The sequence below is a fragment of the Panthera leo genome, chromosome B1 (assembly GCF_018350215.1).
Source record: "Panthera leo isolate Ple1 chromosome B1, P.leo_Ple1_pat1.1, whole genome shotgun sequence".
NCBI classification, from domain to species: domain Eukaryota; kingdom Metazoa; phylum Chordata; class Mammalia; order Carnivora; family Felidae; genus Panthera; species Panthera leo.
Genome location: NC_056682.1, coordinates 134,041,772 through 134,069,564, shown reverse-complemented (window position 1 = coordinate 134,069,564; position 27,793 = coordinate 134,041,772). Strand labels below are relative to the sequence as shown.

The 27,793-nt window shown below is 36.2% G+C and overlaps 1 protein-coding gene across 15 annotated transcripts in view; it reads right to left on the bottom strand.

Annotated features, from left to right (window-relative positions):
* MAPK10 (mitogen-activated protein kinase 10) overlaps positions 1–27,793 on the bottom strand; it is a 580,375-nt gene that overhangs the window by 253,578 nt on the left and 299,004 nt on the right. The window contains exon 5 of one of the 15 annotated variants that reach the window (XR_006201837.1): positions 18,029–18,082. The exons of the other annotated variants lie outside the window; for them this stretch is intronic. The gene's annotated coding sequence lies outside the window, so the exon portion shown is untranslated. The remainder of the gene's footprint in view (positions 1–18,028; positions 18,083–27,793) is intronic. 15 annotated transcript variants of the gene reach the window in all.

Sequence of the window (27,793 nt, the reverse complement as noted above, 5' to 3'; positions counted from 1 at the left end):
AAGAAAAATTCTAAGAAAGTCTCTGAATCAAAAGCCACATAAATTTAATTATTCCCATTGTATCCTTTTCCTTTTTCCCAATATCTCAAGCCATCCCAACATCTTAATTCTCTGAATAGTCTCATGAGCTACCTCCTACACTTAAGGAAGAGTCGTCCACTTGAACGTCTTCAAATACTTGGCTTTGAGGCTTGCAGGACTAATCTCATCATGCCTTTACCTTACCATTCCCCTCCATCATTCTCCCAAGTTCTAGCTTGTCAAATTACCCATTCTTTTGGGGAGGTTGACCCCCATACTGCTCTGGACATGCCCTAATCTGTTCCCTCTCTCTTGTACCCTTCCATCTTGCCCTCTGGTATTTAAAGTCTTTCATCAACAAACTACCTCACCTGTGTCCTCAAATTATTTACCTTCTTGTTATAACTGACATCTGACTTGCCCTTACATTGCTCTCAAGTGGTAGCTGTAGTTTGTTTTATACTCCATATTTCTCAGAGATTTCAAGTAAAGTTAGTTTGTTCCTCTCCAAAGCCTTCTCCAAAGAGTTTATCTTTCAAATCCTAAATCTTTACCTTTCAAATACTTAATCATTTGAAGCTTGTTTCATTAGTTTGCCATTCATTCCTTTTTATTCCGTGAATCCACCACCTAGTGACTCTCTTATTTGTTAATGACCTTACCACCTAACTTATTGTCTTTGTTCTCTTCTACTATCCTATCATCCTTCCTTCAACATTTCCCAACACATATGCTGGCCTCTCAGTTTCGTGACCACCTTAACTCTGAAGACTTTTTCTCCAATTTCACATGGTTCTACTCTCAAGTTTTAACCATCATGGATAATTGCAGCACCTTCAAATCTCAATTTCAACTGTACCTGCTTTCCATCCAAATCACTCATCCAGTAATCTATACCAGTACTTTACCATCCTCACTAGGGATCTCCAATCCATTCCTCCCTACCACTTTTCATTTCCAACCCCCGACTCCAAATAATCTTGTTTCCCCTCTTATTCAGCATCTCAAACATGGTCCAGCACTGTAATTGCTCTCTGACAGATTAGATTTGGAATAAAAAAGGGAGAGAGAGAGAGACAGAGAGGAATCAACCATGGCTCCAAAGTTATGGAATGATGGATTTGCTATTTACTAAAATGGGGTAAGCTCTTCCTTCATCATATCTGCATGGAGTAACCCTGGCCCTTGCTTAAAAAAAAACTACCTAATTATTCTTGCCAGAACCTGAGTAAATGAACACTACTGGAGAAAATCCTAAAATAATGAAATCCTAACTCACTTCAAATTTGAGTCCACGTTTCTCAACAGTGCCATGGTTCTTCCCTCAGAAATTTAATTCCCATGAGGCACCTGAGAGGCTCAGTCAGTTAACTGTCCAACTCTTGATTTCTCCTCAGGTCACAATCTCATGGTTTGTGATATCGAGCCCCATGTTGGGCTCTGTACTGACAGCACAGAGCCTGCTTGAGATTTTCTCTCTCCCTCTCTCTCTCTGCCTCTCTCTCTCTCAAAATAAATAAATAAACCTTAAAAAAAAAGAAAGAAAGAAATTCCCATGATCCCAAATGACTGTTTCATTCCCTCTTCTTGCTGCCCTGAAATCTTCAAGAACACTTTCTGCTCCACTATAACCTAATAACCTTACCTCATAATTCAAGATATTTTATTTGTCATTTCTCCATCACCAACTCTTAACTCTTTCTGCCATTCGGTCCACAATAATGCAAGTAGTGTTGCTGCTCAGATTGTTGCCAACCAAACCTTCCTCTTGTGCACTTGCTCTAATAACTCTCATTTTCTCAGTCTTTCCTATAGCAAGTTCTCACACTCTGCTAAATTATTTTCACCAGCATACAAATGTCTGTCTACATCATTCATCCTAAAAAAGAGAACAAAAGCTTCTGTTGAACCCATGTCCCGCTTGAGCTATCATCCCATTTCTCTGTATCCTTTCACAGCAAACGCCTTTAAAGTCTATATTTGTTGTTTCCAAAATCCCTTTTTCTCCTTTTCTCTTGAATCCATTCTAGTTAGGTTTTTGCCCTTAGCACCCACTGAAACAGATCTTGTCCAATTTTAATGACTTTCATGTTGTGAAATCCAATGATAAAATTTCAGACCCCAAACATGCTTGACCTCTTGGTATCATTTGACACAGTTAACCATTCTCTCCTTTTTGAAAGAAGTTTTTACTCTCTGAATTCTCTGTTGAGCTGGTCTCTCCCTCTTAAGTCTCATGATCTACTGACCTCCAAATGTTGAAGTGCTCAGTCCTTAGATCTTTTCACTCCTCCTTTCCTTCCCTAAGTTATCTCCTTTTGTCTCCTTGAATATCATCTAATTCTGACCACTCCCAAATTTGTATCTATAGTTAGGATTTCTCCACTGAAGCCCTGAGTGTGTGTGTGTGTGTGTGTGTGTGTGTGTGTGTGTGTACACACTCCACATCACCACTTATGTGTCTAATAGGTGTCTCATAATTAAAATGCCCAGAACTGAATACTTGTTTTCTTCCTAAAAAAAAACTATCCATCCTGAGGTCTTCCCCCATTTCTATAAATACCAATTCTATCCTTCCAAAATCTTTCAGCCATAATTGATCATCCTCTTACTTTAATACCCCAAATCCAATCTGTGAGTAAATTCTATCTGCACTGCTTTCATTATATATCCAGAATTCAATCACCTATTATCATCCTCATAATACCATCTTGATCTAAAACACTAATATTTCCAAGTTAAATCATCAAAACAGCCTCCTCCGGGGGTGCCTGGGTGGCGCAGTCGGTTAAGCGTCCGACTTCGGCCGGGTCATGATCTCGTGGGCCGTGAGTTCGAGCCCCGCGTCAGGCTCTGGGCTGATGGCTCGGAGCCTGGAGCCTGTTTCCGATTCTGTGTCTCCCTCTCTCTCTGCTCCTTCCCCGTTCATGCTCTGTCTCTCTCTGTCCCAAAAATAAATTAAAAGACGTTGAAAAAAAAAAAAAAAAAAAAAAAAACAGCCTCCTCCTAGCTAGTCTCTCTGTATCAGTTCTTGCCTTTCTGGGGACTACATACAACACAACAATTGAATAAATGTCTTTTTTTTTTAATATGAATTCCTCTACCGAGTTTCTTTTTTTTAAGTTTATTTATTTATTTTGAAAGAGATAGAGCCAGAGCATGAGTAGGGGAGAGGAAGAGACAGAATAAGAGAGAGAGAGAATCCCAAGTAGGTTCCATACTGTCAGCACAGAGCCCCTTGCAGGCTCGAACTCATGAACCATGAGATCATGACCTGAGCCAAAATCAAGTCAGATGCTTAACTGACTAAGCCACCCAGGTGCCCCTGAATTCCTCTGTTCAAAACCCACCACTGGCTTCTCAGGGTAAAAGAAAAATTCCTTACAATGGTCCACAACACCCTATGTCATTTGGTGTCCTGCCTCTCCTGGCATCATCTGCTACCATTCTTCCCATCCCAAATTCATTCCACACTTGTCTCTTTAGTGATTCTCTAATAAGACCAACACACACCTGCTTCATGGCAGGCAAAGGAACAAGAAAGAAATACTTATGTTCCCTCTGCCTGAAACTCCTTTTCCTAGATATCCACATGTCTAGTACCCTCACTTTCTTAAAACCTCTGGTCAAATGTCAACTTATAAAATGGCCCTCCATTACCATACTTTAAAAATAGCAAGCCAAACTCCATCTGCAGCATTCACGTTCCCTTTGTTTTTATATTTATCCACAGATATTAGAAGCATCTAACAAACTGGAGTGTATATTTACTTATTTGCTGTTTGTCTATCTCAATTACAATGTCAGTTCCTTGAAGATGAGTTTCTATTTCTTTTTTCTGTTTTCCCAGCATGTAGAACAGAGGCTGGAACATAGGGTATGCTCAAGAAATATTTATCAAATTCATTCATTGAAACAACATGCTCAAAAAAAAAAAAAAAAACTATCCCCATACACACACACACACACACATTACTCCCTTCACCAAATTTTTTCCATCTCTCTAAATATCTCCACAATCCCCCCAACTTCCCAAGTAGAAAACCTATGTGTCCTCTTTGGTCCTGTGTTTTCCTCTCATATTCCACATACAATTCTTCAGAAGTCATGCCCACTCCACTACAAATTAGATCCCAAACCAGGCCACTTTCTCACCATCTTTGTGGCCTCAGCTCTATTCCAAACCTTCAGGATCTTTCACTTGAACTATTGCAATAGCATCCTAGTTGCCCTTTGCCCACAGTCTTGACATCACACAGCAGCCAAAGTGATAAATCTAAAGCATAAATCAGAGCTCATCACTACCCTATCTCCCTGGCTCTCACTACAACTAGAATAAAATCTAAATTCCTTACCACAGCCCACAGGCTCTGCATTAATGGCATCTGGCTGCCTCTCAGGTCTCATGTCTCTCCAGCCTCTACTATTTACTATACTCTAGTCTGAGTATCCTTCTTTCTTTATCTTGAACATGCAAAGCTCATTACCTTTGCTTATTTGCTTTTGAAATTCCTTCTTTCTAAAAATACTCTTTTCCCAGGTCTTCATATGGCTGCCTCCAGCTCACCATCCAAGCCTTAATTAAAGTATCGTATCCTCCCAGAGATCTTCACTGACAATTCTAGCTGGTTACTGATCCATCCTTCCCATTTACCATATATTAAATGCCTTCTAGAACTTACCAGCATGTGAATGAATAAACAGATGAATGAACTACATATAATTGTCTCGCCCATTCTCTTACCCCCAGTAGAATGTAATACCTTTGAGGGGCATGAATACTTCTATGTTGTTCTCCATCATGTGCCCAGTGTGTAGAATAGTGCATAGTACACAGTGTTACATATACAGTAATGATTTGATTACTGACTTCATAATGTTTACTCACATTTATTAAATGCCTGGAATTCACTTTTCTCTGTTCAAACTATGAAGGCTATACAAAGGTGAAAGCAATTCCTATGCTATGAGATAAAAAGTAAACAAACTATTGCAATGTAATGTGATGTTCTCTGTGTTCCTCTCTAAGCCTCCTAAACATAAACTACATAAATTATTAGAACCCACCAGTCTATTAGAGTAAGCTAGGCTACAGAGTGAGTACATTGCTCTGTCATTATAACATATGCCTGAACACCTTAATGTATTTGGTTCTTGTCATTTTAACAAATTCAAATTTCTTTTTGCCAGCCTCACTGCTTCAAATCTCTTCTTACAGTTAATTTAAATTGCATCAGCTAAAATCGTCCCTTTTTATCACCATGACTACCTCGCTATACTCCTTTAGTTCTTCCTCTAAATTCCTAGGTCTTAATAATTCAATTCAGAAAGTGCTTGAGTGCCTATGAGCATATTGAGTCTGTACATCTTGTCTTAGTAATCTAAGGCCCCACATCTCTGTATCTACTCTCTCACTTCTATGCAGCCAACTTCATTTATTAATTCATATTTTTTTCCTCCCTTTGTCTACTCCCATTTGGAAAGCACTTCCCCTTCAAATACTATATCCCTTGCTCCTACCTGCTCAGTCAAACCTAGACATGGTTGGATTAACAATAAATTCCTAGGTAACAAAATACAGAAAATACGAAAGTAATTAAATCTCATCCTAATACAAGTTGCCATGACAGTAAATTCAGTATTTGTCATCAATCCTTAGGGCCATATAATATTCAAGGTTCTTCTATAATAGTAGTGAAAATGTTTTATAAGAAAATTCTGATTAAAACACATTTCTATGGTAAACTGGCCTAAAGTTAAAAAATTTTAAAGTCATTTACTTTTTAAAGTAAGATATGCTATCCTGAGACTATTTTCTGAATAAGTGTATATTATAATTCAAAGACTATGAAAAGCATTTTGAAGATATGACATCAATCTATAAGAGAGTCTACAATTTCAAATAAGAAAAAAAGCAGGTATTAATTTAAAACACCTTAATTTTTTTCAAAAACATACAAAATATTTTTAAAGTATTACATGAATAAGTTTATTATGACATCCATTTGGGCATGGGAATTGAATGCAAAATTCTAACATTTCTAATTCCAACTAAAGATCTGAACTCTTATGTTCAAAATTTGCTCAGCATTCTGACACATGAAAATAAGAGATTAATTTGACTTCAGACATTCAACATTTTAGTATATTCTTAGGAGCTAATTTTTACTTACTTTGTCTGAAAGAGAAAAGAGTAAAGGAAAGTCAGAGTGAATGTAATAGTGAAATGTGGAGATTACCATTGTAAATTTTATAATTGTTATCAAAAGTTTAGGAAGGCAGAATATTTTCATAGTGTAGTATAACTAGAATTGTGTGTGCAGAAGAATATTAAAATTGATTTAAAATTTCTAGAATCCAGATAGGTGTAAAACACATGAAATTCAGAGGGATAAGCCAGTACTAAGAAGTCCCAAAGTTTATATTCTAAAACAGTAGAAGATAAATCAAATGTCTTTTGTTTACTTTTGCTTTTAAGATAAAGCTGCTATTTATATTTAACTCCTTTGAACCACTTCCTGTACCATTTAGAATATACTATAATAATTAAGAGTTAAAATTTTAATTGAGATAAAATCAATGGATAGTGAAATGCAAAAACCTTAAGTGTATAATTTGATGATTTCTGATACATAAATACACCTTGCAACCACTAGCTAACAAAAACATAGAATATGTCCCTCATCCCAGAAAGTTCCTTGTGTCACTCCTAGATCATCGTCCTACCCCATAAGCAAGCAGGGTTGAATTCTATCACTGTAGATTAGTTTTGCCTGTCCTTGAACTTTATAAAATGGAGTCATGCAACATATAATTTTGTGTGCCTGGTTGATTTTTCTAAGAATGGTATTTTTCAGACTTATGTATGTTGTGCCATGCATCAATAATTGATTCTTTTCTATTAGTGGGTAGTATTTCTCTGAATGAATTACCACAATTAGTTTATTTGTTCACCTGTTGTTGAAACTTTGGGGTTGTTTCCAGTGGGAGCAATTGTGAATACAGCTGCTATGAACATTCAAGTACAAGTCTTTTGTGCAAATACACTTCTCATTTTTCTTGAGTAAATAAAGATCTAGGAGTGGAATTACTAGGTCATAGGTAAGTATATGTTAACTTTTTAAGTAACTACTAAACTACTTTCTCAAGCAGTGGTACCATTTTGTCCTCTTTGGCAATAGGTGAAAGGTCTAGTTCCTTCATATATCACCATTTGGTACAGTCAGCTTTTTAATTATGGACATTCTAGTGGGTATAACATGGTATTACGTTGTGGTTTTAATTTGGATTTCCCTGATGTTGTTATCTTTCAAGTGCTTTTTGGCCCTTCCAATGTCTTCTTTTGTCAAATGTTTGTTCAAATATTTTGCCCAATTTTTTTCAACTGGCTTGTTTGTCATTTTATTATTGATTCATAGGAATTTTCAAACGTATATTCTGAAAACCAAAGCAATCTATAGATTTGATACAATCCTTATCAAAATACCAACAGTGTTTTTCACAGAACTATAACAAATTATATTAAAATGTGTATGGAACCACAAAAGACCCAAAATAACCAAAGCAATCTTGAGAAAGAAGAACAAAGCCAGAGGTATCACAATTCCAGATTTCAAGATATAGCACAAAGCTGTAGTAATCAAAACAGTATGGCAGTGGCAAACAGATCAATAGAACAGAATAGAGTCCAGAAACAAACCTATACATATATGGTCAATTAATCTATGACAAAGGAGGCAAGAATATACAATGGGGAAAAGACAGTCTCTTGAATAAATGGGGCTGAGAAAACTGGATAGCTACATGCAAAAGAATGAAACTGGACCACTTTCTAACACTATATACAAAAATAAAGTGGACTAAAGACTTAAATGTGAGGCCTGAAATCATAAAAATCCTAGAAGAGAGCACATGCAGTAAATTTTCTCACACTGGCCATGGCAATATTTTTCTAGATAGGTCTCCTAAGGCAAGGAAAACAAAATTAAAAATAAACTGTTGGGGCTACATCAAAATAAAAAGCTTTTGCACAGCAAAGTAAATCATCGATGAAACAAAAAGGCAACCTGCTTAATGGGTTAAGGTACTTCCAAATGTTATAACCAATAAGAGGTTAATATTCAAAATATGTAAAGAACTCACACAACTCAACATCAACAAACAAATAAACAATCCCTTAATAAGTGGGCAGTAGAGCTGAATAGACATTTTTGCAAGGACATAGAGATGCCAACAGATACATGAAAAGATGCTCAATATCAATAATCATCAGGGAAATGCAAGTCAAAACCACAATGAGATATCACCTTACACCTAGCAGAATAGCTAGAATAAAAGAAGACAAGAAATAACAAGTGTTGGCAAGGATGTGGAGAAAAAGAAACCCTTGTATATGGTTAGTGGGAATGTAAATTGGTTCAGCCACTGTGGAAAACAGTATGGAGTTTCCTCAAAAAGTAAAAAGTAGAAATACCATATACTCACAGTGCCTGGGTGGTTCAGTCTTGATTTCATCTCAGGTGACAATCTCAGGGGCATGAGATCTATCTCCATGTCCAGTTCTGCATGGGGCATGGAGTCTGCTTAAGATGCTCCCTCTCTCTCTCTCTCTCTCTCTCTCTCTCTCTCTCTCACTTCCCTCCTACCCCCACCCCCTACTCACACTTAAAAAAAAAAAAAAGAAAAAGAAATAACGTATGATCCAATAATTCCACTACTGGATATTTACCCAAAGAAAACAAAAACATCAATTTGAAAAGAGATACGCACCCCTATGCTTATTGCAGCATTATTTAAGATGGCCAAGATATGGAAGTATGGAAGCAACTCAAGTGTCCGTTGATAGTCAAATGGAAAGGAAGATGCAGTACACATACACACACACACACTCACACACACCCACAAATATTATGCAGCCATAAAAAAGGATGAGATCTTGCCATTTGCGACAACATGGAGGGAACTACAGGGTATTATGCTGAGTGAAGGAAGTCAGACTGAGAAAGACAAATGCCATATGATTTTACTCATATGGAATTGAATCTAAAAAAACAAAACAAGTGAATAAACAAATAAACAAAAAGCAGAATCAGACCTATAAACACAGAGAACAAACTGATGGTTGCCAGAGGGAAGGAAGTAGGGGGATGAGCAAAATGGGCGAAGGGGAGTGGGAGGTATAGGCTTCCAGTTATGGAAAGAATTAGTTATGAGAAAAAAAAGCACAGCACACGGAATATAGTCAATGGTATAGTAATAGTGTTGTATGGCGACAGATGACACTTCTGGTGAGCACAGCATAGGGTAACATACAAAGAAACTGAATCACTATATTGTATGTTGTATGTTTCTGAGAACTAGTCCTTTGTTAGAATCTATATTGCAAATATTTAATCCCAGCACATGGCTTACCTTTCCATCTTCCAAGCACTGTTTTTGAATAGGCAGAATTTATCCTCTTATTTTTACCATATTTTTTTAATTTTATAATTAATAGTTTCTGGTTCCTAAGAAATGTTGCATACTCTAAAGTGTAAGATACATTTTTTTTTATTTTTTTCCTGAAGTTTTATGGGTTTAGCTTATACTTTTAAGTCTCTAATCTATCCTAAATTAATTTCTTTGTAGTGTGAACTAGAGCTTGAAGTTTATTTTTTCCACATATTTATATTAATTATGAAGTTTTAAGTCAAATATTTTGGATGAGAAACATAAAAACACAATATTTAAAATGATTTCTTTTACATTTTGCCACTTTTATTTTATTATTGTAGAGGCTGTTTTTAATGTAGCTCACGTCTATACAAGAATAGTCTGAACAGAAGTGGGCTAAAATGTTCATAGGTCTGGGGAAGGCAAACCACTTCTGCCATTTGCTTCTGACTCAATTCCACATTTTCTGAGGATATTTGCTAGATGGCTCAAGCTTAGGAGGTCTCACACATCCTGGGGCCAAACATGCATATGGAGCAAACTGCATCATCTGCTTCTCTTACAAAATGCACTAACTTTGGCAAATGATTTGATTCTCACTTTAGCAGCCATCTGCAAATTGTGCAGTTGCCCTCCTGGACAGAGGGTCTATACAGCCCTCTTTTTTTTTTTTTAAATTTTTTTTAATGTTTATTTTTGACAAAGGGAGAGTCAGACAGACAGACAAAGCACAAGCAGGGGAGGGGCAGAGACAGAGAGGGAGACACAGAATCCAAAACAGGCTCCAGGCTCTGAACTGTCAGCACAGAGCCTGATGTGGGGCTTGAACTCAGGAACGGTGAGATCATGACCTGAGCTGAAGTAGGATGCTCAACTGACTGAGCCACCCAGGTATCCCAGCAGCCCTCTTTATAATAAAGATATCACAATGTTATTGTGCAGGGCTTTTTAAAATTCTACAAAATAAAATAACCAAGTGAAACTAACACTTGAATATATCTAATTATGGAATCTCATTATTCTATTTAAATGTTTTGAAAACTACAAATTCTATTTAATATGGGGTCCACACCACTATTCTTGCTTTAGGGAAACCACAAGCTCCACTATAATATAAGGAAAATAAAAGCTGTGTGATGCAGAATTTTATCTTGTCCAGGGCCTAAAATAAAGGCAATTGTTCTGAGCAGTTAATAAAGCCAAGATACAAGCTGCACCTATTAGCAAAATCCAAAAAATTCTCAAAACGACAATTTGCATTTCATCCTTTTCTAAAGTCCTGTCAATAAAACAAACCAAGGGAAGATAGTAAATATGTATCATTTGTACTTTCATAGCATAGATATAAACTGGTTCACAGTGATGAGGTCAGTAAAATATTTTAGGAGAAACCAATACAATTTTGTAGCTGTGTTTATGATGTCCAGAGAATTTGACTTATTACCCAGAGTCACCAAATCTGACTCTTCTAGCAATCAGATATTAATATGATATAAAAGTTTTTGTCTTCATCATACCTGATTTTCACACAGTGGTAATCCAAAGTATTTCAAAATCTATAGAGCTAATTTATAATTTTTGTGATTTTTATATAAAACTCAAATATTTGCTACAAAGTGTTGTATTCAAGGAAACAAAATGCAGCAACCAGAGGTAATTAAAAGTAATTCTAACTCCTAGGTGTACCTCTTGAAAAATATTGCATGAAATCTAATTTATAACCCATTTCTTTAAAATCTTATTTTGTTTTCCTCATTCCTATTGATTTTCTGATTTTCCCACTCTCACTTTCAACTCTCTTCCCTGACTTTCCTTTTGTCTGTCTCTTGATGAGACTTTCTCTTTCCTTTCCAACTTCCTTTTTATCCCTTGCTATTCTCTTTTTCTGTCAAGGCAGTATCTTCATGCAATGTGTGCATCTATTGTTCAGCCTCTAAAGATTCTGTTCATCTGCATAGTAGGCAAGAGAACAGAGAAGAGTGTGTTCCCTCACACAGTTCCTGCCCCTGTTACATACATACCACCCCTCTTCAGCAGTCTCAAGATAATTTAAGGTATCCAGCACTGCAGTGCACCTCCAGCCAGTACTTATCCTTCAATCAAACTCAACAGAAAGGCTGAGGTTAAGCAATTTTTCTCAATTAAATTGAGGATAATAAGGAATTTGGCTTAGGGCTTCGTCTCCCAAATAAAACATTTTCTGAGTGAACTTCTAGCTTCTCTAAGGCTTTACATGCACAAATATACCTTATCCATCTTCCAAACTGTTGGCATTATAAACTTTCCCCACTTTACCAAAACAAGGGTTCTAGATTAGAACAAAGAAAATTAAACCTATGATTGTAATTTTGTGTGGTCACTGGGTGAACATGCACCAGTTTTTTTTCACAGAATATATAGACAATTCTGATCATGGTGGATTCTTTTTTTTTTATTTTTTTTAATGTTTATTTATTTCTGAGACAGAGAGAGACAGAGCATGAGTAGGGGAGGGGCAGAGAGAGAGGGAGACACAGAATCCAAAGCAGGCTCCAGGCTCTGAGCTGTCAGCACAGAGCTGACGTGGGGCTCGAATTCACAAACGGTGAAATCATGACCTGAGCTGAAGTCGGTCGCTCAACTGACTGAGCCACCCAGACACCCCATGATCATGGTGGATTCTTAAAGAATCACTTCTAATTTCACTGCCTGATAAGCAGAGATATAAAAACCTTTGCCCCCTTAACTACTTAGGGAACAAGATTCTAGCTAATTTTGTGCAAAACATAGGGTCACTAGGTGTTCCACTGCTAGAATATAAAGAAGGTCACAACTTAAAATAATACACATAATCTTTCTGGTAAAATGAAAGTGAAATCTATGATAAGGAAATTATATAGTCTACTTCTATTGAGTGATTCCAAACATTTTATTCTACATGGTCCAAACTGGAAACATCAAACTTAAAATCCCATTTTATCAAGTGCAGAAGACCCAAAGAACATTAAATACCATAAAAAGTTTCACCACTGTATGAAAGACTATAGCGCTACATCTGTCCAGGCCTAAAAGATCTTAAAGTCAAATATGATTTTACTATCTCTCGAAAAGATGTACGATAGTAGAAATGCATAATCAATAATATGGGCTCTAGTTTTCAAGGTATAAAGATATATGAATTTTGAGTTTTCATTAAAAAGCCATCTTCTTCAGGAAGCTCCCATGATAAGGGTAAAGCATTTCCACCTTACTTAATTTCGATGATCCTAGCACTTTATTCATCTTTGATCTGGTGATTAAATGCAGCTAGTATATTTGACTTCAAAGTCAAGCAAGCCTGTAAGCTATATATGTATAGCTTTTCAATAAGTAACAGTGAAAATGTACGTTCTATCTTTACTATCACTGAATGGTTTTTAAGAATAAGTCTGAGAAATGTGAGCATTTCTGTTAGAAATTGTATGGCCTACATTAAAGCTGTTAGCACTTTCCCTATTTTGTTGAGTTTATTTTGTTAATTCATATTTATATCATGTTTCCTTTTTCCATGATCAGTGGTCTTCTATTCCTCACGATTACCAAGCAATGTTTCTATGTTTTCCTCATACCTATCTCTATAATCTTATTCCCAACTTACTAGCGATTTCAAACTAATTTTATTCCTTTCAAACCTTATGCCCTTTCCAACCAACTCTTAATTCTTAGAAAATAATTTCATCTCCTCACTCACAGAGAATGCAGAATCTGTCTGTACCAGTTAGGGTACAGTCCTAAACTGCTATAACAGAGACTCTAAAATCCAATACTTAAATAAGATAAATGCCCATTTTCTTCTGGCATAGCATGCAAAGGCAGATAGGCAAACAGTCTAGGCACTACTCAGGAGGATAGCCTGGATCCCAAGTGGGAAGTTTGGCTCATGCCCTCACATGATGAAAACATGTGGTTTTCATCTCTGCATCCAAGACTGAATGCCATTTTAGTCATTTCCCAGTCAGGTAGAAGGAGAGAGGGTAATCCCAGGGTAAACCACTTACTGTATCTTTACTAAAAGATATACACATCATCCCATTCATATCCCATTGGCCCAAACATAGTCACATAATCGCATTAGCTGCAAGGCAGGTCATTGCAAGGGATGTTCTATTACCAATGAGAATAAAAAGAAAATTAGTACCAGAGGACAATTTAGCAGTTGCCATCAAACCAGTAAGTAGAAAATTTTCAAATTATTTCTACAAATCATAACTTAACCTTAACCGTAAGGCACAACCATAAGGCATAACTTAATAACTGTAAGGCATATATATATATATATATATATATACATGTGTATATATATATACACGTATATATATATATATATATATATACACGTGTATATATATATACGTATATATGTATATATATATATATACACGTATATATATATACACGTGTATATATACATACATATACATATATACGTATATATATATATACGTGTATATATATATATATATATATATATATATATACACACACACACACACACACACACACACACGCATACACCTGGATCTATACCCATCCCTTCTTATTCCCTTTGGTTATTGGAGGATCTATTCATCTTCCTATCATCCTGAACCTGCATTTATTTCATTTTCCAGGAGGCTTCCTCTGTCACTTATTCTCCTTCTTTTGTAACTTCAAATATACCATGTCTGCTGTCTCCTTCCCATCAAAATTTACACATATGTAGATCCTTATGTTTCCATTCTTCAATGTCTTCCCGACATATCCTCCTATCACCCTCTTCATAAACTTAAATTCTTTGAAAATTCCTCTAAAAAGTACAGACATGCTTTCCTGTGAACTGACCTCATCAGAATCACCTTGGGAACATTCTAAAAATTCAGATACCTTTGTTTTATCCTTGGAGAATTTGAGTCAGTAAGCCTAGCATGGCATAGAATCTGTATTTTTTTAAGCCCCCCCAAATCTTAAATGCATCCAGGTTTGGAAACCCCTAATATGTGCTCTGTCTGTACTTCTTACCTCCTATTCACACACCCAATTCTGGTTTCATCCTTACTAGTCCACTGGGATGATTATGAAAATTACACCTCTATCCACCTGCTCCAACAGACTAGAAAGCCACAAGTCAATCTTGACTCCTCTTCCTCCTTCCTTGCTTACCATCACACCATCACACTACTCATTAACCAACATCTCCTCTGTATTGTTAAAGATAACATTTACTGGTTGAAACATTTTATGTGTATTGACTACTTTATTCCCCTTAACAACCTTAATTGGTACAATCATAATCACCAGGTTTTTTTTAACATGAAATTTATTGTCAAATTGGTTTCCATACAACACCCAGTGCTAATCCCAACAGGTGCCCTCCACAATGCCCATCACCCACTTTCCCCTCCCTCCCACTCCTCATCAACCCTCAGTTTATTCTCAGTTTTTAAGAGTCTCTTATGGTTTGGCTCCCTCCCTCTCTAACTTTTTTCTTTCCTTCCTCTCCCCCATGGTCTTCTGTTAAAGTTCCTCAGGATCCACATAAGAGTGATAACATAATCACCAGTTTATAAATCAGACGCTGAAACCCAGAGAGGCTTAAAGCTGGCCCAGCATCACAGTGCTAGTTAAGTGGCACCAGGATTTGGATTCAAAGTCTGACTCTGAGTCCATGGTCTTAACTCTTAACCACTACTATAAAAGCTTCTTTACCCATTAAATACCTTTCCAAATTGCTCAAGTTTCACTAACATGACTTAGATCATATCATCTCTTTCCTGGTTTAATAAAGTAGCCTCTAACTAGTCTCTGTGCCTCCATTCTGTCCTCTTCAACCAGAGAGATGCTTCTATCACCTCACTAGACAACCTGCCCATACCAGCTCAGAAAAGATTTAGAACAAACAATGTCCATCCTTTCTTGTCTTCACATTCAGTGACATCCTACTGGTAGCTTTAAAATCAACAGAGTGGAAATATTTATAACACAGAAATGAGCAAACACCACAAACGTAGGGGTTTTGTTCCTCTGAAGAGCTAGTTTTTAAACATTTGTTAGTATGTCATTGTTTTCAATTAAGTCTTGGCATATCAGTCAGAGACTTTGTGACCCACAAGGTGAATCATGATCATGTGATTAGTTTCTCAAACATCATACACCTGGGCTAGTTGTCTCTTTCATGTGCTCTTAGAAAGCCTTGAACATTTTCGTCCTACCACTTATCACACTGTGTTGCAATAACCTGTTTACCTGTTTTTATTCCATTAGACTGTTTAAGGATAACAAGTATTTTTCATGTACTCCTAGCATCTAAAACAATGCCTGACACATAATTAGTGCTTAAAAACTACCTGTGGAATACATGAAAGAAATAACAAATAAATTCTTTCCCCAAAGATTTGCCAAACCCCACATTAGTCCTTTTAAGCAATATCCTTGTTACCTTTTACTCCTCAGTTTATGAACCATACATTTCAGTACTGTATGTATTACAGATAATCTATCCATCCCCAGATCACACTTTTTAAAAAGCAGCAATAAACTTGACTAGGCTCTTCAATATTAGAAATAGCTACCCTCATCAAAGTCACCAAAAATGTTCTTTTGCATTTTATTTGCTCATATTGTACAAAGTTTGGCTTGGAATAGAATTGCAGCCTCAGCTTCCCCCTTACAAAAGTCTTCTGGGAAAGAAAGTAGTTCTTGACAGCTAGCTTCTGTAGCTGGAAGACTGCCACAAAAAAATCTGAATATGCTGCTGTTCCTTAAAATAAAACCTTCTCCCTCATTCATGTAAATTATGTTGCTTGAGAAGGATTTTTCCACAGATGAGTACAGAATAATTAATGTAATGTACAAAGCCCATCTCTAACTAGAATTTTGACATAACCTACTCCCAAATTGCCCCTCAAGAAATTTGGCAAAAGTTCAATATCTTTTTATGTGTATAAATGACAACCCCCACCAAAAGAAGTGTTTTCTTTGCAATTGCTTATGTCAGTATTTCAAAGCCTCTTTTTGTCAAGTGGTAGTAGTCTAACTTCATTTTATCCCATATCTGAATATTACTTGAATTATCTCTCAAGTCCTATTTTAAGTTAGATGACATTCACTGCTATGGTCTATTCAAATATTAAATCACTTTATAAACAAAAATACACTGGCCATCTACTGTGTGTCTGGTTCTCTTTTAGGCATTGAAAAATCAGAAATACAAAGATAATAGAAGCTTCCTCACCTTGGGGAGTTTATAGTATAGTAAGAGAGAAAGGCAGTAAACATATGAACAAATAAACCATATGCTTTCAATGAGTAGTGAGTGCTTCAAGGAAAATGAAGACCGTGTGAAGAAACGGCAAATGTGTCATGTCAGAGAATAGGCAGGACAGGGTGGGCTATTTTAGATCGGATAATCAGGTATGGTTTTTCCAAAAGAATGACATATAAACTCTGATGGGAAAAAATAGATATCCAAATGTGCAGTGGAGGGGAAGGGTCCCAAGCAGAGGGAATACAGCAGCAAACTCAGAGACCCTGAGGTGAGGAGGAGGGTAGGATGTGTGACTGACAGGTAGTCAGCAGTACCAGGAGAACAGTGATTTTAAATCACAAGGTCTCCCACCGTATTTAGTTTTATTTTCTTTAAGAAAACGCATACTCATAATGTGAATCATAAGCTTATCAGGCTACAACATGAAATCTCTGGACACAGAATTGGGAAATAACATAGTAAAAATGCTAGAGCATAGTTCAAAAATTAGGAAATGATGAGTCTCGAGTTTTCATTACCTTTTTTAATAGTATTTAATTGTGAGTTTATACAATTTGATTTTAATAATGGCTATGTTTAACAACTGGGTGACAAACCTCCTTAGAATTTAACAACTGGTTCCTGCAAACTGGTGCGTGCCAGCTCCAGCAAAGCACTAATGTGTGCTCTCTGTGAGTAAGCGCTCTTTAATCTGTCCGGGAACCTAAAAGGGTCTACAGAAATATTTAATTTTGTGTCTTACTCCCTGATGCTGAATGGTTTCTCCCATTTCCCCACACTCACCTGATAACAAACAAAAACAAAAAACAAAAAAAAAGGAAAAACTGGTTTGTAGACATATCATTTGTGGTATATTCTGGAAAGTAAACTGGTTTTTTTTTTTTAATTTTTATGATTTCTCATATATTAATGTTAAGATCAAAAGCCAGGGTTCTAGGGTTCCATACTATATATTAGCAGTGAGAAACTAATAAAATTGTTTTAAGGCAATCATATAACAAACTTAAATCTAATACTGAGGTTACTAAGATGCTCTTTAAAGTGCCTAAGCATTGAGATAAAAACTAATGATTATGTGACTAGATGGCTACTGAGAGGGTAACTTTTTAAAATGCTAAGTTCTTTTGCAAAAGCCAAGTGCACAAGAATGGGGTACTAAATAATCAGTATCACCATGTTTCGAGCTGATAAATATAAGAGCATTGCTAGAACTGTAACACTGACTTAACCATGAATATGCAATTTTATTTTTTTCTATCCTTATCCACACCTTCATTATCACCTATTTAAATTTAATTTTAACAAATGGCTTACCAAACATTAAAATTTTTCACTGTCTGTTGGAGATCTAGAGCAGACTGATTTATTCTGCAGAGGAAACAAACACACACAAACAACATGTAATATTGCTCTTAAAGCTGCAAAAAATTAACAATTTACAGATTGGTTCTCAAGTATAAGGAAAAATAATTTAAATAATAATAACAAATTACATTAAATATGTTTATTGTATATACATGAAATAGGAAAGTATAAAATGATGGTTTTAAAATATGTAGTTCAGTTATAAGCGAAACATACAAATTACAAAAGATCAGGGGCTTTCACAGGGACAACTGCAAAATGGTTCTCTTTAACAATAATTTGTCTGCATCACTATTTTAGCAGGTTTTACACATATCAAAAGACAGATGTACAGTTTTATGTATGGAGAATTGTTTTAAATGAGCTGTACATAGTATCATAAAACCTAAGCTAATAGGCAAATTGGCCTGAAGGCCTTACTAACAAATGTGGCTTTCAAGAACAGCAAAAGAAATGGCCTGGGTACTCATTAAATAGAATTGACTACAATTCACTAACTTCCAAGTGTGGTACTACATTTTGTATCAGAATTAGGATTGCCGTTGGCTATAGAGTTTCCTCCAAAATATGGACATAGTGGACTGCTCATCTTTCACTTAGCTTATTACACATCAGATGGAGCATTTAGTTACGTGTGGTTTAAGAACAGATTACGTTCTAAATCACAAGAATTTGGTCCCTGAAGAGTAAGAGTGAGTCATGTGGGTTCTAGGAACCCATATGAGTTGGAGATTTTGCAATATAACAAAACCTGCGATAAAAAATAAAGTCTACTGAATATTAGAAATGTTAGCAATATTTTTGTAAGTAAAGAAAATTATGATTAAAAAATAATACAGAACCACCTTAACCAAGTGATCAATGTTAAAATCCTACTAATACGACATATTGATATTATCTAACTCCCTGACAGAATGCACTAAAAAAAGCATTCTTCCTCCAAATTCATAACCTTAATTTAATCATAAGAAAACACCAAACAAGCTCAAATTGAAGAATGTTCTACAAAATACTTGACCATTATTCATTCAAAGTATCAAAGTCACAAGAGACAAAACAATGGAACTGGCACAATTTGGAGGGAGAGACATATATAAGTAAATGTTATGTAGGATACTGGACTGGACCTTGGAACAGAAAAAGGACATTAGTAGAAAAGCTGGGGAAATTGATTAAAGTCTAATAGTGATGGATCACTGTTAATATTTTTGTTTTGTTCATTCTTCTTTGGTTATGTGAAGTGTAAACCTTAAGGAAACTGAGTAAAGACTATATATGGAAACTGTACTGTCTTTGCAAATCCCCTATAAATCTAACATTACATCAAAAGTACACATTTAAAAAACATGAATTTATAATACATAAAATGTAGAGAAAAATAGAAATTATATATCTTATCACCAAACAAATCAAACATTTGATTGCTGATTTGTTGTTATATTGATTTGATTTGTCATGTTCTCTTTTTCTGTCTTTTTTTCCTTTTCTTTATATTAAACCTCTAAACACTTGTCTTTGGTAAGGCTGAGCAATACTAGGAAGGGCACACATTCTGCAACCTGAGTGCCTAGCTTCAGATTCTCTCCCTTCCATTTACTGTGCGATTGGAGCAATTAAATCCAGAAAATAAAAATCAAATTTAAAACTTAAATTAAATACATTAACTTCTGGTGCCCAGTTAGTTTATGGTACACATGGACAAAATAATGTCTCCCACATTGAGTTGCTATAAGAATAAATGAATTAATATATGCAAAGCACTTAGAATAGCATATGCATAAAGTGAGCACCATTTGACAGAAGTACAAAAATAGTTTGTAGGCAGACTAACATCTCCCACTCTAGAAAGCAAAGTGGGATCACTCTCTCCTTTTACTCTCCTGCTGTAATGAAGTTGATGTTACTGGAGGGTGGCTATAATTGATCAGACACTTGTGACTGAAATTTGGACTTCTGAAAGCATATTGTGTGAAGGGGCAGCATTAGCAGAACCAAGAAAGCAAAAAGTTCCCAGCTCCAGCACTCCAGCCAAATTCTCCCCAGATGGAAATCAGGTTATGCTTTCAGCCGCCTACCTCTTTCTTGCTAGCCATCTTCCCCATGCCGCACTAACTCCAGGGCTCCTGCTGCTCTATGAGCCATCGTATGCCCTTCCAACAAATTGCCTTGCTGCTAAAGTTTATGAATGTTGCTTTCTTTCATCTGCAGCCACCACAAACATGTGTGTGTTCCCTGATGCTGTATCCGATGACCTGATTTCTAAAGTCTGTGAGAAGAGGTATCCGGGAGTCTTGCTTCTGAAGGCATTGTCCTCAGATTACACTTTGACTGAAAAGGAATGAAGTGTCTCTACTTGGTGTCTGAGATAAAGTTAAAGGGAAAGGAAATCCTATTGGAATGTAGGCTCCTTGAGGAAGGGCTCACAGTGGTTCAGCCATGTCCTGAATATTGCTCATCATGCAAGTTCTCTCTGGGCTCAGTATAAAGAGTAAACAAAGGTGGAGGCCCATTATTCATGGAGATTTAATGGGTAATTCAACTATTGATCAGACTGATGCAAAAAATGGCACAACTTGGTTTTGTTCTCAAGACAACTCATTGTACCTTAAATACTTAAAGTTCAATCTATATCCTTCAATGGGTGCCTCATAATAAGACTTTGATATTAGAGAACAGCCACGGGTATCTGTGTGTTTTGCATGTTGGAAAAATTATTCGGGAAGATGGAATGATTACTGAAGGCCCTAGATTACCATGTAAATGCAATGCTACTTATATGATTGATGAGAACTCAGGAGAAATTCATTGGGCCTTATAAGAAAAGCTCCTAATTAAAAATTTAGATTATTAGATTACAGGCTTGGGTTGGATAAGATTTCATAAGAAACTACAAAATAATACTCAAAGAGCTAATTGAAAGCACAAGCAAAAAATCTCCACTAGAGTTTGTGAATGTAATATACAATGAGGATATTATGCACTGCTAATCAAAAATCAAGAATTCTAATGAAGAATAATACCATTAATGTGATATATTTAAAGATATTCCCTCAAGGTGAGCCTTGTTTTAGTTTTTAAAATTCATCCTATTATAATTCTGGTAACTGCTTGATTTTATATTTTACTATGGACTTGCTGGATATTTATACAACTGCAAACTGCTCAGAAAGAGGAGAAACAGAAATGGGGATAATTAAAAAACTATAGTGCACCTATAAAATAGAAACAAAAATGGAAAATTGTGAGGTTAATATACATCTAAAAATCACTTAACTTTTCCCTAACGCCGAAAGGGAAGAGTACTCCTCCCCCTCCCCTTAGCATTTACCTTAGAAAACTTGACATTCTAAATTTTTTCTCGGTCTTTTTGATATGTATATAAATCTTTTTAAAAGATTGATAAGAATCAAGCCAGTTCTGCATTCCAGGAATGCATTTCTTGGAGGCTTCAGAGAGATTTCTTTGAAGTGTGAACTTCTAGGAGGGTGGACGGCTCTCCTTTCCCTGCCTCTGGGAATTTAAACCTAGGTGCTTGGCTTCATGATGTTACTTCCTGCTTGTCATCAAGATACCAGGAGTTGGGGAGGGGAGGGGAGATACAAGGAGTCGAGGTACAAACTTCCAGTTATACAATAAATGTTATGGGGATGTAATGTACAGCATGGCGACTATAGTCTATAATATCATATTGCATATTTCAAAGTTCCTAAGAGAGCAGATCTTGAAAGTTCTCATCATAAGAAAAAAAAAAATTGTAACTCTATATGGTGCCAGACAGTAACCAGACTTATTCTGGTGATCATTTATTCACAATGTATACAAATACAAATCATTACGTTGTACACCTAAAACCAATATATTGTTAGATGTCAATTATACTTTAATTAAGAAATAAGATACAAGAAATTTTATTCCTTTTCTTTCAGTTGACAATTAGCATGAATGCAATGAATTGTATCTGCCTACCTCACGGTAATAAAAGGTGAGATTTTTTTCTCTCATTGCAATCTCCTCAGCAGATTGCATGTGCTGTGCATCTCAATCTGATTAATCTTTATACAATAATAAAACTCTTTCATTCTTTTCTATATGGAAAAGATTCACTGGGATCCAGGAGATTTTCTTTCTAATTATATTTCTCCAGCTCAGCTTAGTAGTAATGGGATATAGTGGAAATAATTCCTAGAGAAGCTAGTTAACTTCTCTCTGAATAATGCCAAGCCCAGATGTGGAAAGCCATGTAGGATATGCCATCAGACACAGAAACACTAAGTAAGCCAAAAACTAATTAATATAATCTAAGAGAAGTGCTGGTGGTGGGTCAGGTTGGGGAAGGGGATTAAACAGAACTTCTGAATGTTTTTTTTAATGTTAATTCAGTATTACTTCAATACCAGGGTAAGGAGCACTAGAGAAATGTAATGACAGCACACAAGAGAATAGTGTTCCTATGACACAATAGGCAATGAACTACAAAACACTTGGAAGGAATTACAATATGGTAAAATAAATCTTCCCAAAGGCTGGAGCTATGTCAATTTTAACTCATTTTTTACAACATTCTATGAAAATGTCAAAAAACTTTCAATGATGACATTGACAAGATTGAGTGATCATAAGGCGCGAGTGCCTAGATACATAGTTTTGTACAATGGAGAAAGAAGTATATTCATGATGTTTTGTAAAGCTGAAAGCACTTTATTTGATGGTTAGTAGTTTGCAGTGCAGGGCATCACATCTGTTTTTCTATTATCCTGTACACTGTGTGTGAAATAAAGAACATTTCCTAGACTCTGATCTGTAGAACACCAAAGTCCCATAAGACATTATTTATAGTCAATGAGAAAAAAAGAAAAGAAAAAAAAAAGCCAGGAGGTTTTATGGTCAAATAAGTCTGAGAATTCCCCACTTGAAGTTTTACAATCTAGGTAAGCATGTTAAATGCTATGAGGAAACATACAATAAACAATTCCAATTAATTAGAATCTCCCCAATTATTTGACCATGAATTCTCCTCCCCTTTCTTTTTACCCATTTAATAATAACAACAGTAATAATGATAATGATAAAAATAGCTATCACTTATTAAGCACTTACTGTATGGCATAGTTTTATGTACCATTTTTTACATGTAAAACTCACTTAGTCCTTATAAAAACCATACTAAGAATATACTATCATGGTTATCTCCACTTTACTAATGAAGAAATAGAGGTTTAGAAGAATTAAGTAATTCGCCCAAGGTAACCCCAACTTGTGGTAGAGAAAGAACTTCAATCTGGAAAGACTACCTCTTAGCGACTTTGCTCAGCTGTCTCTTCTCTTCCTTAGCAGAACTGTGTGTGCTCAGCCCATTCATTACCTCAGAAAGGCTGGTCATAGCAGGACCTCAGTGAATATCAGTATTAATATTCACCATCTGTATCATTGTTGCTATTTTCCTCAGTGATTCAGCCTCTACATGGAGTCAGCCTCTATGTGATACAGAAAACAATGTACTGGTAACAGACATATAACAACATTTGACTGCCTAAAAATGTAGTATATATACAGTAGGAGGAATACAAACCAGGTTTTGAGTTGGTAGATCTTTATTTCTGCCAAGGGTATGAAGTAACAAAGAAAAAAAAGGTCTTCATACCTACTTTCAGAAGAACAAGGTTTTCTTTTCTTTGTTTCTTGCCATGCAAACTACCTGTTGCCTTTCTCAGTCTAGTTTCCATGGTCATGCAATGGAAAGTCCCTTGAAATCTAGCAAAAATAAATTGCTGGTACTTGTTTTTATTCCTAATATGACTTTGTGTGTTTCCCTCTGTGTCTGTAGATATTTAAGCTTGAAGGTAGGAATGAATGAATTAGAGGAAGTCAGTGAGAGGCTATTTTTAACCAAAATCATGTTATCTTCTTCTAAAGGATATTCTTCAGGCAAAATTTGCATCTTCTAAAAGCACTTCTGAGATTCCTTTCCAGTTCCTTACTTAAAACTTGGAGATTTATGTACTTGAAGAAAGCAGTTATATAAGTTCAGTGTTACTTCATTCATGAATTTCAAAGAAGCTTAATATTTGTATCATTATATCTACTTTTAAAGAACTGTATGGGTTAATAAATCAAATCACGGTCAGTTGTCAGTTGTCAGTTTGTATCCTTGATCTATACAGCAGTAAAGTATAACTGGATTACTTCCACCTTTTTTATCTAAGGGTGGCTTGTCCCATGCTTGGGACATTGGTTTTCTAGCCTAGAGCAGTGGCTCTCAACAAGGGCTTTGTTCTTACCACTTTATTCCCATAGAGATTCCATTGTTCCTCTCTCCCATCACTACCTAAAGGGGCAGTTTTACTGACTAGCAATAAATAGTAACTATAGCAACTAACATTGAAGTGCTTACTCTGTGTCAGGCACTGTCCTAAGCACTTTATATATATTAACTCACTTAATTTCATCCTCATAGCAGCTAAATGAGGTAGGTTCTAATATCATCCCCATTTTAAAGATGAGGAAACTAGGGCAGAGAGAAGTGAAAAAAACTTGCCCAAGGTCACACAGCTGTTAAGTGGCAGGGCTAGTATATGGCAGAGTAGAGATTCAAATCCAGGCAGCCTGGCTCCAAGGTTCTTGCTCTTAATCTCAAGGCGGTGCTGAAGCAGGGTGGTATGGGATTCCTCAGGAACAGGAGGGATGGGGTGGGGAGGAAGGTCATCATCTCTACAGCCTGCTCCACTTCCAGTTCTCCACCTAAGAGTAGCCTAAGGCAGAGCAACCCTGTTGGTTTGTTGATGAGACTTCTCAGTGTCAGTGAAGATTAAGGAAAGAGAAATTTAAAGGCTGAACCAACAGGATTTGGAAATTGATGGATAGAGAGCGAGTTAGAGCCTGTTTGGTAGAATGCGCTATTAACAGAAATAGAGAATCCTATCTGCTTTCAGGGAACTTCAGTTGCTTTCAGGAAAGGCCAGAGTGTAAACACACCACTTGAATTCAATGAAGAAAATAGAAGGATTTGCTCCTGTTACAGGGGGACAAAGGAGGAGCACTTTACCAGCTGGGCAAGGACGGATCATCAAGAAAAGCTTAAAAGCGGGGCGCCTGGGTGGCGCAGTCGGTTGAGCGTCCGACTTCAGCCAGGTCACGATCTCGCGGTCCGTGAGTTCGAGCCCCGCGTCAGGCTCTGGGCTGATGGCTTGGAGCCTGGAGCCTGTTTCCGATTCTGTGTCTCCCTCTCTCTCTGCCCCTCCCCCGTTCATGCTCTGTCTCTCTCTGTCCCAAAAATAAATAAAAAACGTTGAAAAAAAAAATTTAAAAAAAAAAAGAAAAGCTTAAAAGCGAAATCCATTTTCTAAGATTATAGACCAATAAATCCAGTATTCCCCCTTTACAATCAATCAACAAAAACTTTTTTAAAGTGTTACCTCTGTTGTCATAGTCAACTAGAAACACTGCAAATGTATTAAAGGTGATTCTAGTTTTTAATTTTCCAAGTACCGATTAATTTTAAACTATTTCTATCAAAATGTCTTATCCAAGAACATTTTGGTTTTTGCTTCTTGTTGTTTTTGTTTTGTTACTAAAAATGGGCCATATAAACTCTACATGCAATCTAAATATGTTCTTGCCCTTCTCTGTATGGTACTCTTAAGGATATTCATCTTGTCTGTGGAAGTGTTTAATTACTATATTGCACACCTGAAACTAATATAACCCTGTGTATTAACTGGAGTTAAAACTTAAAAAAAATAAAATAAAAAAAGAAGAAAACCATGAATGGGATAGCTTTACAATCAGTACATTTCTGGTAATACTATAATAGAATTTTGTTAAATCTTACAAAAAAAAATAAAAAGGAATATTCATCACCAAATAGGATGCCATCCTATCTGCCACCCTTTTAGGAGAGTTGTAAGTAAGGGTTTATTCTGCATTTCTAAGCAGCAGGTGTCAAGAGGGTCAAAGGATTTTTATTGTCCTTAAATATTCTAGGCATAATGCAATTTTCATTGTTTAAATGCTTACATTGTTGAAACTACTCCCATTAATCCATAAATTGGACACTAACACACAAATCTAATTAAATCTTTTTTTAAAGGGTGACTTTTTTTAAAGGGCGATGTCACATTTGGTCATATCAGAAATAATCACAACAGAAATGATTCAAGTTAAGGATGGTTTTCAATAATGTTGGTGATATCTAGAATTAAGCTGTACCTTGGAATTTGTCTAAAAATCAGATCTAACGCATCTGCATTGTTCATATTCTTGTGATAAAAATTGAACTCACTGAATTGAACCACTTAGGCTTCTAAACATCTGGGAAAGAAAATATAATATGAAAAAACACAATAGAATGAAGAGGTAGGATATGTACAGCTTCTGAGGCTACCACTGCAGACATGATCACCCAGATTGAGGAAGCAGAGTTAGGTATGGAAGACTGGCGTGGTGAAGGAAGAAGTGGACTGCAGTCCAGGTGTCCCAGCTCTAGCTGGTTTCATCACCTCTCACACTCAGGCCCTCAGCCTCAGCAAATGTAAAATAAGACATTGGACTAGAAGGTCCCCAATGTCAAACTGTACAAAATCTAAGATTCTAAACTCTGCATCTGTTGTCTTAATGTCCTTAAATTCTGCATTTTCTGTAATGTGAAAAATTGCATGCTTTTCACTGTTAAAAATTATAGTATAATTGAGAGTGGGGCTGAATATCAGAAGTTTTATTTTGAACATAATAAATTTGGGATGAGTGTAGATGAGTTGTCACTTATGTTTACAGGTCTAGATAGAGTGTTCAAAGAAGTCAGGGTTGGTAATACAAATTTGGGCATATTTATGGTTTTTAGCCACAGGATTGGATGAACTAGTATAGGAAATAGGAAGGGAAGAAAAGAATTATGATGATTGAGCTATCAAGTACTCCATCATTTCAAAACCATGAGCCAGAGAAACCATCAAAGGAGCCATCAGTCAGACAAGAGGAAACCATGTAGCAGGGTGATCTGCTGCATCGAGACCTGTGAAGGAGGATAAGTCACATGAGAACTAAGAACTGCCCAGTGGATTTAACATGCTGCTTCTTCTCCCTGAAATGCTATTCCAGTTGTTCACATAGCTGACAATCTCTCTTTCTTCAGGTCTTAACTCAAAGTTACCTTCTTGGTGATGCTGGCAATGGCCACCCTACCAAAAATGTCCATACACTTCTCCGGTTACCTGTATCCCCTTTCCCAGCGTTATTTCTTCTCCTTCGCACTTTATCACTATGTAGTAGACTACATGCTTTCCATTGTCTATTTCACTCATTAGAATAAATGCATAAAGACAGGGATTTAAGTGTGTTTTGTTCATTGCTGTTTTGTCAGCACCTAGAATACTGCCTGCCATCCAGTTGGCACTTAGCACTCAATTAATACTAATGAACGAATGAACAAATCCACCAACCACTACATCAGATTTAGGAGCTTTATAAAGTTGGCATTTTTTGTTGTTGTTTTTAATCAAAGCTTAACTTTGGACATAGACTCATCTTCCTCTAGTGAAAAGTAAATGTGTAAAAGGAAGAGATACTTGCATGTTTCTTAAAAATATTAAAAAGCTAGCTTGCTAAAGGTCGGCCAAAGATTATGTAAACCGTTGTGTAGATTTTGATGATGCAAGAATATATAAGTCAGGGTGACCACTCCCAAGGAACACTCAGCCTGGTAGTGAATGAAAACTCCAT